Here is a 14,346-nt window from a genome sequence, read left to right on the forward strand (position 1 = left end):
CAATGATTTATGAAAACCGTTCTGTAAGCACACAATGTAAACAAAAGTAATATCATATATTCCTCTTTTGGGTATATTCAGAGTATATGCCTTGTGGTCTGTATAGCAGTCTCAAGTCCCAGAATGGGAGAAAAAGAGGAAATGGGTTTTTATCTGTAATCCTTTATAGCGGTGATTCATATTGGCTTCCAGCTGTGTTTGACTAGGTAGCATGACAAAACAATCTTCCATATCTTGTCCTGCATTTACAAAATGCCCTTTTCTACAAGATATTAAAGGGGTTGTCCAAGACCCATACTGCTCCCCATATGCACGGGCCCCTCACAGAAGTTGTACTTTTCTTTTTTTTTAGGTAGAGGACCGCGCTGTTTCACTCTCCATCAAGGGATAGCCTCTCACAATAGTATTCTTTCGTACTTTCCAAATGCAGTGACACACGAATCTTCTCAGCCGCTTGATGGTATAACCTTCAAATGGACGTGGGCAATAGTGAAGTACCGCCACAAGAGGTTAAAATGTACAATTTAATACTAATAATACAGGCTGGCTCACAGTATTTTTGCGTAAAATTTATTAATACACCAAATCAATAATAGAATTTAGTATCAGTATCAGCATACATACATAAACAAATAGGTACAAATGTGCGGAGCTCACGCACAGACCTAAATAACCGGAGTACTCCTATACATGAGACCTAATGGCTAGAGTTATGGTGCAGGAGATGATGTATTGAACCGTTCAAATGTCCATGATTATAATTACCGATTCACCGGATAGTTGAAACCATAACTTCAGGATTGTTATAATTTCCCACACGGGGACTCTGTGTTTAGATGTTATTTGGCAGTTCGTAACCACACTTTCTCCAATCTGTGGGGCTCCACTTACTTGTTCCTTGCGGAGCAAACCATCCGACCCGCTCGCTCAGCGTCCCACGTGTCCAGCCAGGTAGTTGATCGCTGGTTTGTGACGCTGGTTTGTGATGCAGGCGCCTGAGCCGTCAGGCTAAACGGAAGCTGGTATAGCTGAGTCGAGCCGGTAGTTGCCTGAACTTGTCAGGTCAAGGAGAGTGAACACACCAGGATTTACCTTGTGTTTTTGGGAATCACAGATATGACGACAAGGTTTCAATCCATTTAGTGAATTCTTGGTGAACGGAATCTTTGTAGCAGTATCTCGTTTTGAAAAAGCCGCACCGATAGCCAGGTCTCAGTACACACTAGACGCGTTTCGGAAACAAGTTCCTTCCTCAGTAGATAGTTGTGTAATGCTAGATACAGACACAAATTGTTGCTTTATATACCCTAATTGGGTTTGTTACAAAAGGTGGGTCAGATTGCGGATTGAACTAATTGCACAGCCGCAATCTTCACTCATAATATAACCAATTGCTAACTACAAATATATCACAATGTTTATCTTCATTTGTACATTATATGTTCATACATTGTGATTTACATGTTAAAATTATTAAATTGTAACAAATGCTGGAATGACTGGATTTTGACATAGGGTTTGATAGAAAATATGGTTCGGATTTTAGACTTGACCAAGTACACAGTCTCAACCTTTACCCTAAATATGAAAGTCAATATATTCCAGTACATTGCTGCATACGTTTTACAAAACGCATATTCAAAATGCTCACATTTATGAATTATAATAAAAATAAGGACCTTATGAGTAAAATAAATAAAATAAAATAATTCAATAAAAATTACATAAAAATTACATAAAAATTAATGCTGGGATGTGGCATTGTGGCATTGGGGGAGAAGGGGAGGGATGCAGGAGGGGTCAGTGCGCTGAAAAACAGCCCGGCACTGACTCCCCGTGTAAACCCACCCTTCTCACCTATAGGAACCCAAAAATCTCAATCTCCGAGTTGAGACCCTGAGGCATCAGGGACCCAAACTCGAATATTTTCTTGGACTCCTGTCGCGACATTTTAGCCACAAAATCGCCTCCTCTCCAGTCTTGTTTAACCGACTGGATAGCCATATAACTCATGTTGCTTGGATCACCTGCATGACATAATTTAAAATGTTTGGATAAGGGATGCGTTTCAGATTGTTTCTTAATATTATTAATATGTTCAGATATTCTAGTTTTAAATACCCTTTTTGTGCGGCCGATGTACTGCTTTGGGCATGGGCACTGAACAATGTAAATCACTGCCTTACTATTGCATGACAAGATTTCTTTAATATCCCATTTAAAATTGTTGGACGTTGATGTTATCTGTCTAATGTTTCTATCAAAGTGTGTCTGTCTGCAATTTTGACAGCACCCACACCTGTAGAAACCTTTTAAATTGTCCCATGGGGTTGTCATTGTTTTAATTTGATGTTTTCTTATAGTGGGAGCCACTTGTAGTCCCAAATCCGCAGCCCGAGTATAAACTATTGGAGGATGTACCGGGAGTATGGGACCCAATAGTTTATCATCCTTCAACAAGTGCCAGTGGTTGTGGATAATACTACTCACCATTTTATAATCCTTATTATATGGTAGGATTATTTTAGCTGTAATATCTGATTTTTGTATAGTAGTAGATACTTCTTTAGATTTGAAGAATAGGGTTCTATCAAGTTGTCTTACCCTTTGTAATGAATTCTCCAATAACTTGTTGGGGTACTCTTTTAGTAGGAACTGTGTTTTCATATTCAGTGCCTCTTCCTCAAACTGTCCTTCAGCCGTACAATTTCTTTTTAAACGCCTGAATTGACTATAGGGAACATTCAAGAGCCATCTCGGGAGATGGCAACTTGTATTCAAGATGAAGCTGTTTTTGGCTACATCTTTTTGGTAAGTGCTACAGGCAAAGGTTTCTTCTTTCTTTTCAATATGCAGATCCAAAAAGTTAACTGTGTGTGGATCAATATTGGCTGTAAATTTTAGGTTTAACTCGTTGATGTTAATGTTTCTTATAAACTCTAATAGTGATGAATGGGATCCCTTCCAGACTAGTAAGATGTCATCTATATACCGCCGCCATAGGACCAGGTCCGCTCCAAGCTTGGGAAAGATGGTATCCTGTTCCCATGCTGCCATAAATAGGTTGGCATAGCTCGGAGCGAACCTGGTACCCATGGCGGTACCGGTAGTCTGTAGATAATAATTAGACCCGAATTGGAAATAATTATGATTCAGCACAAAATTGATCCCATCCAGTATAAACTGTAATTGCTCAGTCGCCAAATCACCTTTTTGTGATAGGATTTTGGACACTGCCTGTATCCCCTGGGTGTGATTGATGCTTGTATACAAAGAACTTACGTCCAATGTAGCAAGCATCCAGTCTGGGTGACAGTACATATCTTCCAACATTTTTACTACTGTAGAGGTATCCCCAAGATACGAAGGAGTGTCTCTGACATAGGGTTGCAAAAACCTGTCTAAATATTGAGACAGGTTAGATGTTAAAGATCCTATGCCAGAGACAATTGGCCTTCCAGGGGGGTTGACCGAATCCTTGTGTATCTTGGGGATACAGTAGAAAATGGGCAATCTTTTTTGAGTGCCCAGAATAAAGTTACATTCCTTATCATTTAGAATTCCTATTTCTTTTGCTTTTGTGCACAACAATAATAATTGTTTGCAATATAAATTTGAGGGATCCTCATGTAATTGGGTGTAAGTTGTAATATCAGACAACTGGCTTAGACACTCTTTGTCATATTTTTCAGTGTCCTGGATCACAATCGCCCCTCCCTTATCGGCTGGGCGTATTGTGATCTCAAGATCTTTCTGCAATTGTTTAATTGCCTGTATTTCTTGTTGGGAAAGATTTATATTTCCCTTTTGTTTTGGATTAAGTTTTCTTATATCTGCTTCAACGGCTCCTCTGAATGTAATCAGTTCCTTACCTAATTCTTGTTTGGGGTACATCTTGGATTTAAGTTTCACATCGACATGCTGGTATTTGGTTGACACTATTTCAGGTTGGTATATACTGTTTTTCATAAAATACTTTTTACAGCATAATTTTTTAATATATTTCTCAATTGCAATGTATGAATCAAATTTATTGAGTTTAGCACTCGGGGCAAATTTTAACCCTTTTGACAGTAGTGATTTTTGTGAAGGGGTTAATTCCCTTATACTCAAGTTAATTATATTGTCTCCTGTGATTTCACTATCTTTTGTTGTGGACCTTCGTTTTCTACTTCTTCGTGTTCTCTTTTGCGTGTACTTGTGTTCAGTTGTGTGAAAGGATTGTGTATCTGTGCTTGTGCTGTAAATATTTTGGGCCGCATATTCAGTATTGGGTCTATCTTCTGTGTTGCTAATATCGGTTCTTTGAATGTTTCTAGTGATGAATGTGCTTCCTTGGATAGGGAAAAAGACCAAGGAATTTTCGGCTGAGGTGTCTGTTTCTCGACAGAATTTTTGTGGTGTTGTAATTGTGAATGAGCCCCTTTCTGTTGCTGTTTTAGATGTTGATAATTTTGTTTGGGTTTGTTTTTTATATATTCTTGTTTTTTCAATCCCGGACTTTTCCCTAAAAAAGACGATGAATTTTGGGTTCTATTTGTATCTGTACATGATTTATTTTTATTATTAGAGTAATTGGAGTAATTAGAATAATTTTTAGAGAAATTTTTTGAGTAATTAATGACTGGAATTGGGGCCTCTTTTTCCCCTGATATATTGACTCCAATTTTTATATTCGATGATTTTTGAGCAGTCATCTGTTTTCTAGATGTTATTGCAAATTTTTTGGTCTTTTTCTCAATAATCTCTTGCTCAATTTTGTCCAATTTCATGAATAGTTCTTTTTGAAATCCCAAATATTCATCATCCTTTCTAAAGGTGTCCATGATTGCCCTTTTTTCTTTAATTGATTGCTCTAACTCAATTACTAGTTCCTCCCTTCTTTGTATTACTAGTTGTACTAGTGCGGTGGACTGGATTTTGAAAAAACATTCCCATTGAGAATCAAATTTTTCCCCACATAGGTCTGAAGCTGGGGATTTAAACAGTGTCAGCCCTTGTGGGGTAATTCCTGCTTTTAAATATTGGGTTAGAGATCTAACCTCCCACTGATGTCTTAATTTTCGCATCAACAGTTTTTCTAGTGTCTTAAACGTATCATACATATTTGCTTGAGACATCCCTGTATATTTGGGTACATTATCTGAACCATCCGAAAAGACAAATTTCTCAATAGTCTCTTCTTTTAACGCCATATATTGCCAAATATCAATTTCATATAATAATTCACGATATGTTAATACGTTCAAATATATAAAAAAATAATAATTAAACAATACAATAATACAATCTAAAAGAGTGCAAAACTGCTGGGAGCGCTTTCTAGGTGGTAAATGGTTAAGACTAGTATCAAATAATTAGAAAAGGCTCCACCAGCAAACTACTGGAGCTCAGCCTCTCAGTTACCAGCTGAAAAAAGAGATAAATCAATACTAATAATACAGGCTGGCTCACAGTATTTTTGCGTAAAATTTATTAATACACCAAATCAATGATGTCAGAGACACTCCTTCGTATCTTGGGGATACCTCTACAGTAGTAAAAATGTTGGAAGATATGTACTGTCACCCAGATTGGATGCTTGCTACATTGGACGTAAGTTCTTTGTATACAAGCATCAATCACACTCAGGGTATACAGGCAGTGTCCAAAATCCTATCACAAAAAGGTGATCTGGCGACTGAGCAACTACAGTTTATACTGGATGGGATCAATTTTGTGCTGAACCATAATTACTTTCAATTCGGGTCTAATTATTATCTACAGACTACCGGTACCGCCATGGGTACCAGGTTCGCTCCGAGCTATGCCAACTTATTCATGGCAGCATGGGAACAAGATACCATCTCTCCCAAGCTTGGAGCGGACCTGGTCCTATGGCGGCGGTATATAGATGACATTCTACTAGTCTGGAAGGGATCCCATTCATCATTATTAGAGTTTATAAGAAACATTAACACCAACGAGCTAAACTTGAAATTTACAGCCAATATTGATCCACACACAGTTAATTTTTTGGATCTGCATATTGAAAAGAAAGAGGAAACATTTGCCTGTAGCACTTACCAAAAAGATGTAGCCAAAAACAGCTTCATCTTGAACACAAGTTGCCATCTCCCGAGATGGCTCTTGAATGTTCCCTATAGCCAATTCAGGAGTCTAAGAAGAAATTGTACGGCTGAAGGACAGTTTGAGGTAGAGGCACTGAACATGAAAACACAGTTCCTATTAAAAGAGTACCCCAACACGCTATTGGAGAATTCAATACAAAGGGTAAGACAACTTGATAGAACCCTATTCTTCAAATCTAAAGAAGTATCTACTACTATACAAAAATCAGATATTACAGCTAAAATAATCCTACCATATAATAAGGATTATAAAATGGTGAGTAGTATTATCCACAACCATTGGCACTTGTTGAAGGATGATAAACTATTGGGTCCTATACTCCCGGTACATCCTCCAATAGTTTATACTCGGGCTGCGGATTTGGGACTACAAGTGGCTCCCACTATAAGAAAACATCAAATTAAAACATTGACAACCCCATGGGACAATTTAAAAGGTTTCTACAGGTGTGGGTGCTGTCAAAATTGCAGACAGACACACTTTGATAGAAACATCAGACAGATAACATCAACGTCCAACAATTTTAAATGGGACATTAAAGAAATCCTGTCATGCAACAGTAGGGCAGTGATTTACATTGTTCAGTGCCCATGCCCAAAGCAGTACATCGGCCGCACAAAAAGGGTATTTAAGACCAGAATATCTGAACATATTAATAATATTAAGAAACAATCTAAAACGCATCCCCTATCCAAACATTTTAAATTATGTCATGCAGGTAATCCAAGCAACATGAGATATATGGCTATCCAGTCGGTTAAACAAGACTGGAGAGGAGGCGATTTCGTGGCTAAAATGTCCAGACAGGAGTCCAAGAAAATATTCGAGTTCGGGTCCCTGATGCCTCAGGGTCTCAACTCGGAGATTGAGATTTTTGGGTTCCTATAGGTGAGAAGGGTGGGTTTACACGGGGAGTCAGTGCCGGGCTGTTTTTCAGCGCACTGACCCCTCCTGCATCCCTCCCCTTCTCCCCACAATGCCACATCCCAGCATGTAATTTTTATCGATTTTATTTTATTTACAAGGTTTTTTATTTTTATTGTAATTTATAAATGTGAGCATTTATTTTGAATATGCGTTTGTATACTGACCTTTATATATTTAGGGTAAAGGTTGAGACTGTGTACTTGGTCCAGTCTAAAATTCGACCCATATTTTCTATCAAACCCTCCTATGTTAAAATCCAGTCATTTCAGAATGTGTTATAATTTAATTGTTTTATTTTAACATGTAAGTCACAATGTATGAAATATAATGTACAAAGTAAGACATACATTGTGATATATTTGTAGTCAGCAATTGGATTATATTAAAAGTGAAGATTGCGGCTGTGCAACTAGCCCAATCCGCAATCCGACTCATATTTTGTAATAAACCCAATTAGGGTATATAAAGCAACAATTCGTGTCTGTATCTAGCATTACACAACTATCTACTGAGGAAGGAACTTGTTTCCGAAACGCGTCTAGTGTGTATTGAGACCTGGCTATCGGTGCGGCTTTTTCAAAAAACGCAAGAAGATTTCTTCAAACGAGATACCGCTACAAAGATTTCGTTCACCAAGAATCTACTAAGTGGACTGAAACTGTGTTGCTACATCTGACATTGCCACAAACACAAGGTAAATCCTGCTGTGTTACTCTCCCTGACCTGACAAGTTCAGGCAACTACCGGCTCGGCTCAGCTATACCAGCTTCCGTCTGGCCTGACGGCTCAGGCGCCTGCGTCACAAACCAGCGATCAACTACCTGGCTGGACACGTGGGACGCTGAGCGAGCGGGTCTGATGGTTTGCTCCGCAAGGAACAAGTAAGTGGAGCCCCACAGATCGGAGAAAGCGTGGTTACGAACGGTTAGACGACATCTAAACACAGAGTCCCCCTGTGGGAAATTACAACAATCCTGAATCTATGGTTCCAACTATTCGGTGAATTGGTAACTATAATCATGGACATTTGAACGGTTTAACACATCACCCCTTGCACCATAACTCTAGCCATTAGGTCTCATTTATAGGAGTACTCCGGTTATTTAGGTCTGTGCGTGAGCTCCGCACATTTATACCTATTTGTTTATGTATGTATGCTGATACTGATACTAAATTCTATTATTGATTTGGTGTATTAATAAATTTTACGCAAAAATACTGTGAGCCAGCCTGTATTATTAGTATTGATTTATCTCTTTTTTCAGCTGGTAACTGAGAGGCTGAGCTCCAGTAGTTTGCTGGTGGAGCCTTTTCTAATTATTTGATACTAGTCTTAAAATGTACAATTTATTATACTCACAAGAAAAGTAGTATAAAATGCCTTAAAACATCGCTGAATAGCCTTATGTTCATACCCAACCCGGGTTTCGCTTGACGCTTCGTCTGGCGCGAACAAACTATAAAGTTCTAAACTGTCTAATAAATCAATGGAGCTCCGCCCTTTCCCTCAACAGGTTAACAGCATTAAAAAAATCACTTAAAAAATCACATGTACGCTTTATAAACTATCATCAGATTGATAGCATCCACAAAATATCACATTAAAAAGTGGCATACCAATGGTTTACTATTAAAATCAATAAATCTCATATCGGAACCTTTCCATGTAAGCGGACCGTCTTTCATTCAAAGTCCTTCAACCATCACGTGTACACTATAGTTCCTCCACATTCATTCACAAAATACGGGACCTAGTCACATGGTACCTCCCCACCAATTAGAGGTCTTTCAAACGTAGGTAGCTACAAAACAGAGAAGATGGAATATTCTACCCCATATATCGCAACCATCTGTAGGTACTATACCAGGCACGGCTTGAGGTCAAATTCTACGTTTAAACCGCCTGGCTGCAGGGTGGCCAGCTTGTATATCCACTTGACCTCCCGTTTGTTAATTCGGGCATTCTGGTCACCACCCCGCCAGTATGGTTTAACTAGTTCTTTGCCCACGAACTTCAAACCCTTGGAAGTTTTTTGATGTATCTTTTTAAAATGTAATGACACACTATGGGTTTCAAGACCCTTTTTGATTTTCCTTATGTGTTCCCGAATTCTTATTTTTAATTTGCGGGTGGTGCGCCCGAAACACTGCAGCCCTTGACTGTCGATACCTACGTCTGTGTGCACCGCTCCCTATCAGTTATGGCTCTGTTTTTGCACGGCAGGCAAAAACCGCACCATATGAATTGCGGCTTATGTTTCTTCCCCTTTTTCTCCTGTATAGCACTATGAACCAGATGGCTGCGCATATTGGGGGCTCTCTTATAGATGATATCAGGTTGTTTAGGTATTACACTTCCCAAAATTGGATCATTTTTCAAAATCAACCAATTCTTGTGGATAGCATTTTTTATAACTCCAGCTCCCATGTTATACTGAGTAAGAAATAAGAAGCGAAAATCCTTCTCTTTCTTCGAAAGCACTCTTTCTTTCTTGCCCGACCTTCTATCATTATTTACCTGTTTCTTACTCTCATTAAGATCTTTAATATTGTATCCCTTCTCTACAAAACGATCTTGGAAGGCAACGTATTTTGAGACATTTTCTTTTTATTTCTGTACTTTCCTTGCTCCCCGGCACCCACGTCGCTCCTGATGCCCATGACGCTCATGATGACGGGGGGAGCCAATAGCAGGCCGAGACGGGAACGAGCCTCCCTCTAGCATCGTAGGTGACCCTAGGGAGGCTCATCCCCGTCACGGCCTGCTATTGGCGACCATAGTAAACGTACTCAGTCGTATTGTGGCAAAAAAAATAATTACGCTGAGCCATGCCTCTAATTCTGTCCATCAAAATATGTCTAATCTTGCCCAGTACCCTTTGTGCCCTAACACAATAGTTATTCCCCTTTACAGTAGAATGTCCCCTTAGTGCCACCTCATAATAAGGCTGCCCTGTTAGTGCCTCCAAAGTTATGCCCCTTTGGTGCCAGCATACAATAGTTACGCTCCATTAGTGTCTCCTTCACAGCAGAATTTCCATCTTGGTGTCCCAACACAGTAATTATGCCCCCTTAGTGCCTCCACACAGTAGTTCTCCCCCTTTATGTCTCCTTAGAATAATGTTGGCCCTTTGGTTCCCCCTTACAGTAATTATACCCCCTTAGTGCCCGTTGACATAATGTGGCTCCCTTTAGTACTCCCCTTACAGTAGTGCTGCCCCTGCAGTGTTAATAAAGTAATTAAGTAATACTCATTCATCCCCATTCCACAAATAAATAGAGAACAAGATGCTTGGCTGAGCAGGAGAGCACGCTGGCTGGGGAATGATCCTGGCCTGTTCTCTTGGTTGCTCAGCAGGCACAATGACATCACTGCATCCATCTTGCCTGCTGCAAGTGTTGGAGCCAGAGGATGATGACTCCCTCCTTCACCTTTGCATTCAACCATATCTGTGTCCTCAGGACACAGATATCGGTACATGTCACAGCCATCACAGGACTGAGGGACAGATGCAGAAATCCGGGATTGTCCTGCCTGATCCTGGATGGTTGGAAGGAATGTCTCTATTGTTTCTCTAACTTCCATTGCAGTGATTTGGACTTACAAAAACTGTGTAGCATAGCAAGCAAGTGCTCCTGAGTTACCGGAAACAGAGAAACTTGCTGTGCTACTCTGATTGCGTAGCTCCCTTTCACTGCCATGGGAGTTATGAAAGAAGCAGAGCATAGCCATTTCTTAACTCCACCTGTCTAGGGCTGGCGCGTACTTAGGTTATTCTCATCTCGGCCCTGAAAAGGGCGAGATAAGAATAACCTATTAAATTAAATAACTGGGAAATTTTCCTAACTTTTATTCTGTATGAACAAAAAACTACTGTGGTTTGAGTCAAGTCAGGAAACGAGATCAGGGAGATTTGGGATGCAGTATTGTATTTAGAAACCAGGTTGGACAAACCGGGGGGTAAGTAATGAAAGTTAAGAAGATCGGGGATGTGGTACTGTGGAATATAAGACAAGCCAGGTTCAAATCAGGTCACAGGCAACAATACACTAAAGTACAATTCATAAGACAAGGGAATATCCTTTATAACTGGTGCAAGAGGCCAGTAAGAAGCACCTTTAAATAGGAACCGCAGTGCAATCTGCAGGCACCATGTTATAGAGAAGGAGGAGCTGAGCAGATTGGTTTATATTTTTGTGGGAAAGGATTCAATAAAACTTGTAATTTATACACTGCCTGTTCAAAAAAACTATGCCACCCAAAAAAAAAGGTCACACACTCTAATATTTTGTTGGACCGCCTTTAGCTTTGATTACGGCACGCATTCGCGTGCAGTCGGCTGCTCGTTATTTTCATGCAGCGATCGCTTCCACAGCATGAGCATAAGGGGTTGCTATTGCAATCCCTCATCCCCATACAGAATCATTGTTTCTGGGCTGCAGATCACGCTTTCTAAACAGAAACGATGATTGATGTGCCTGCACAAACTACGTTTTACTTATTCATCGGATGATAGGTGGCACATTTAGAGGGGAAGATTGTCCGGAACGAGTCGTTCCCTGTAATCTGCCCAAAAATAAGGCAGTGTAAATTCACCTTTAGTGACCATTTAACAATAATATTATGAATATATTAGCACATAATATAAAGTATTTCTTGTGAGGCATGCGACAGGGGAGGGGGTCTTGTAATGTTTCTATTGAATGACTACCATGTCGTCGTCATCACAACCTAGAGTTTCTCTGTCTAGGCAACTGCATTTGCTGACATCCTTTATTCCGGTTTCAGTAAATGATTCATGAAAATCGTTCTGTAAGCACACAATGTAAACAAAAGTAATATCATATATTCCTCTTTCGGGTATATTCAGAGTATATGCCTTGTGGTCTGTATAGCAGTCTCAAGTCCCAGAATGTGGGAATAGGGTTTCCTCTGTAATCCTTTATAGCGGTGATTCATATTGGCTTCCAGCTGTGTTTGACTAGGTAGCATGACAAAACAATCTTCCATATCTTGTCCTGCTTTTACAAAATGCTCTTTTCTACAAGATATTGAAGGGGTTGTCCAAGACCCATACTGCTCCCCATATGCACGGGCCCCTCACAGAAGTTGTACTTTTCTTTTTTTTTTAGGTAGAGGACCGCGCTGTTTCACTCTCCATCAAGGGATAGCCTCTCACAATAGGATTCTTTCGCACTTTCCAAATGCAGTGACACACGAATCTTCTCAGCCGCTTTTACCCTCCTGGTAGATGGTATAACCTTCAAATGGACGTGCGCAATAGTGAAGTACCGCCACAAGAGGTTAAAATGTACAATTTATTATACTCACAAGAAAAGTAGTATAAAATGCCTTAAAACATCGCTGAATAGCCTTATGTTCATTCCCAACCCAGGTTTCCCTTGACGCTTCGTCTGGGGCGAACAAACTATTAAGTTCTGAGCTGTCTAATAAATCAATGGAGCTCCGCCCTTTCTCTCGACAGGTTAACGGCATTAAAAAAATCACTTGAAAAATCATTCTAACATGTAAATGACACCTTCTTTTTCACAGGCGATTTCACCATTCATTTTGTGGCAGTCACCCTTGACTGTCGATACCTACGTCTGTGTGCACCGCTCTCTATCAGTTATGGCTCTGTTTTTGCATGGCAGGCAAAAACCGCACCATATGAATTGCGGCTTATGTTTCTTCCCCTTTTTCTCCTGTATGGCACTATGGACCAGATGGCTGCGCATATTGGGGGCTCTCTTATAGATATCAGGTTGTTTAGGTATTACACTTCCCAAAATTGGATCATTTTTCAAAATCAACCAATTCTTGCGAATAGCATTTTTTATAGCTCCAGCTCCCATGTTATACTGAGTAAGAAATGAGAAGCAAAAATCCTTCTCTTTCTTCGAAAGCACTCTTTTTTTCTTTCCCGACCTTCTATCACTATTTACCTGTTTCTTACTCTCATTAAGGATTGAGGGACAGATGCAGAAATCCGGGATTGTCCTGCCTGATCCTGGATGGTTGGAAGGAATGTCTCTATTGTTTCTCTAACTTCCATTGCAGTGATTTGGACTTACAAAAACTGTGTAGCATAGCAAGCAAGTGCTCCTGAGTTACCGGAAACAGAAAGACTTGCTGTGCTACTCTGATTGCGTAGCTCCCTTTCACTGAAAGAAGCAGAGCATAGCCATTTCGTAACTCCACCTGTCTAGGGCTGGCGCGTACTTAGGGTTATTCTCATCTCTGCCCTGAAAAGGGCGAGATAAGAATAACCTATTAAATTAAATAACTGGGAAATTTTCCTAACTTTTATTCTGTATGAACAAAAAACTACTGTGGTTTGAGTCAAGTCAGGACACGAGATCAGGCAGATTTTGGATGCAGTATTGTATTTAGAAACCAGGTTGGACAAACCGGGGGGTAAGTAATGAAAGTTAAGAAGATCGGGGATGTGGTACTGTGGAATATAAGACAAGCCAGGTTCAAATCGGGTCACAGGCAACAATACAGTAAAGTACAATTCATAAGACAAGGGAATATCCTTTATAACTGGTGCAAGAGGCCAGTAAGAAGCACCTTTAAATAGGAACCGCAGTGCAATCTGCAGGCACCATGTTATAGAGAAGGAGGAGCTGAGCAGATTGGTTTATATTTTTGTGGGAAAGGATTCAATAAAACTTGTAATTTATACACTGCCTGTCCCCCAAAAAACTTTGCCACCCAAAAAAAAAGGTCACACACTCTAATATTTTGTTGGACCGCCTTTAGCTCTGATTACGGCACGCATTCGCTGTGGCATTGTTTCGATAAGCTTCTGAAATGTCACAAGATTTATTTCCATCCAGTGTTGCATTCATTTTTCACCAAGATCTCGCATTGATGATGGTAGAGTCTGACTGCTGCGCAAAGCCTTCTCCAGCACATCCCAAAGATTCTCAATGGGGTTAAGGTCTGGACTCTGTGGTGGCCAATCCATGTGTGAGAATGATGTCTCATGCTCCCTGAACCACTCTTTCACAATTTGAACCTGATGAATCCTGGTATTGTCATCTTGGAATATGCCGTGCCATCAGGGAAGAACAAATCCATTGATTGAATAACCTGGTCATTCAATATGTTCAGGTAGACAGCTGACCTCATTCTTGGAGCACATACTGTTGCTGAACCTAGACCTGACCAACTGCAGCAACCCCAGATCATAGCACTGCCCCGCAGGCTTGTACAGTAGGCACTAGGCATGATGGGTGCATTACTTCATCTGCCTCTCTTCTTACCCTGATGCGCCCATC

Source organism: Bufo gargarizans, chromosome 2, assembly GCF_014858855.1.
Source record: "Bufo gargarizans isolate SCDJY-AF-19 chromosome 2, ASM1485885v1, whole genome shotgun sequence".
Taxonomy (NCBI): Eukaryota; Metazoa; Chordata; class Amphibia; order Anura; family Bufonidae; genus Bufo; species Bufo gargarizans.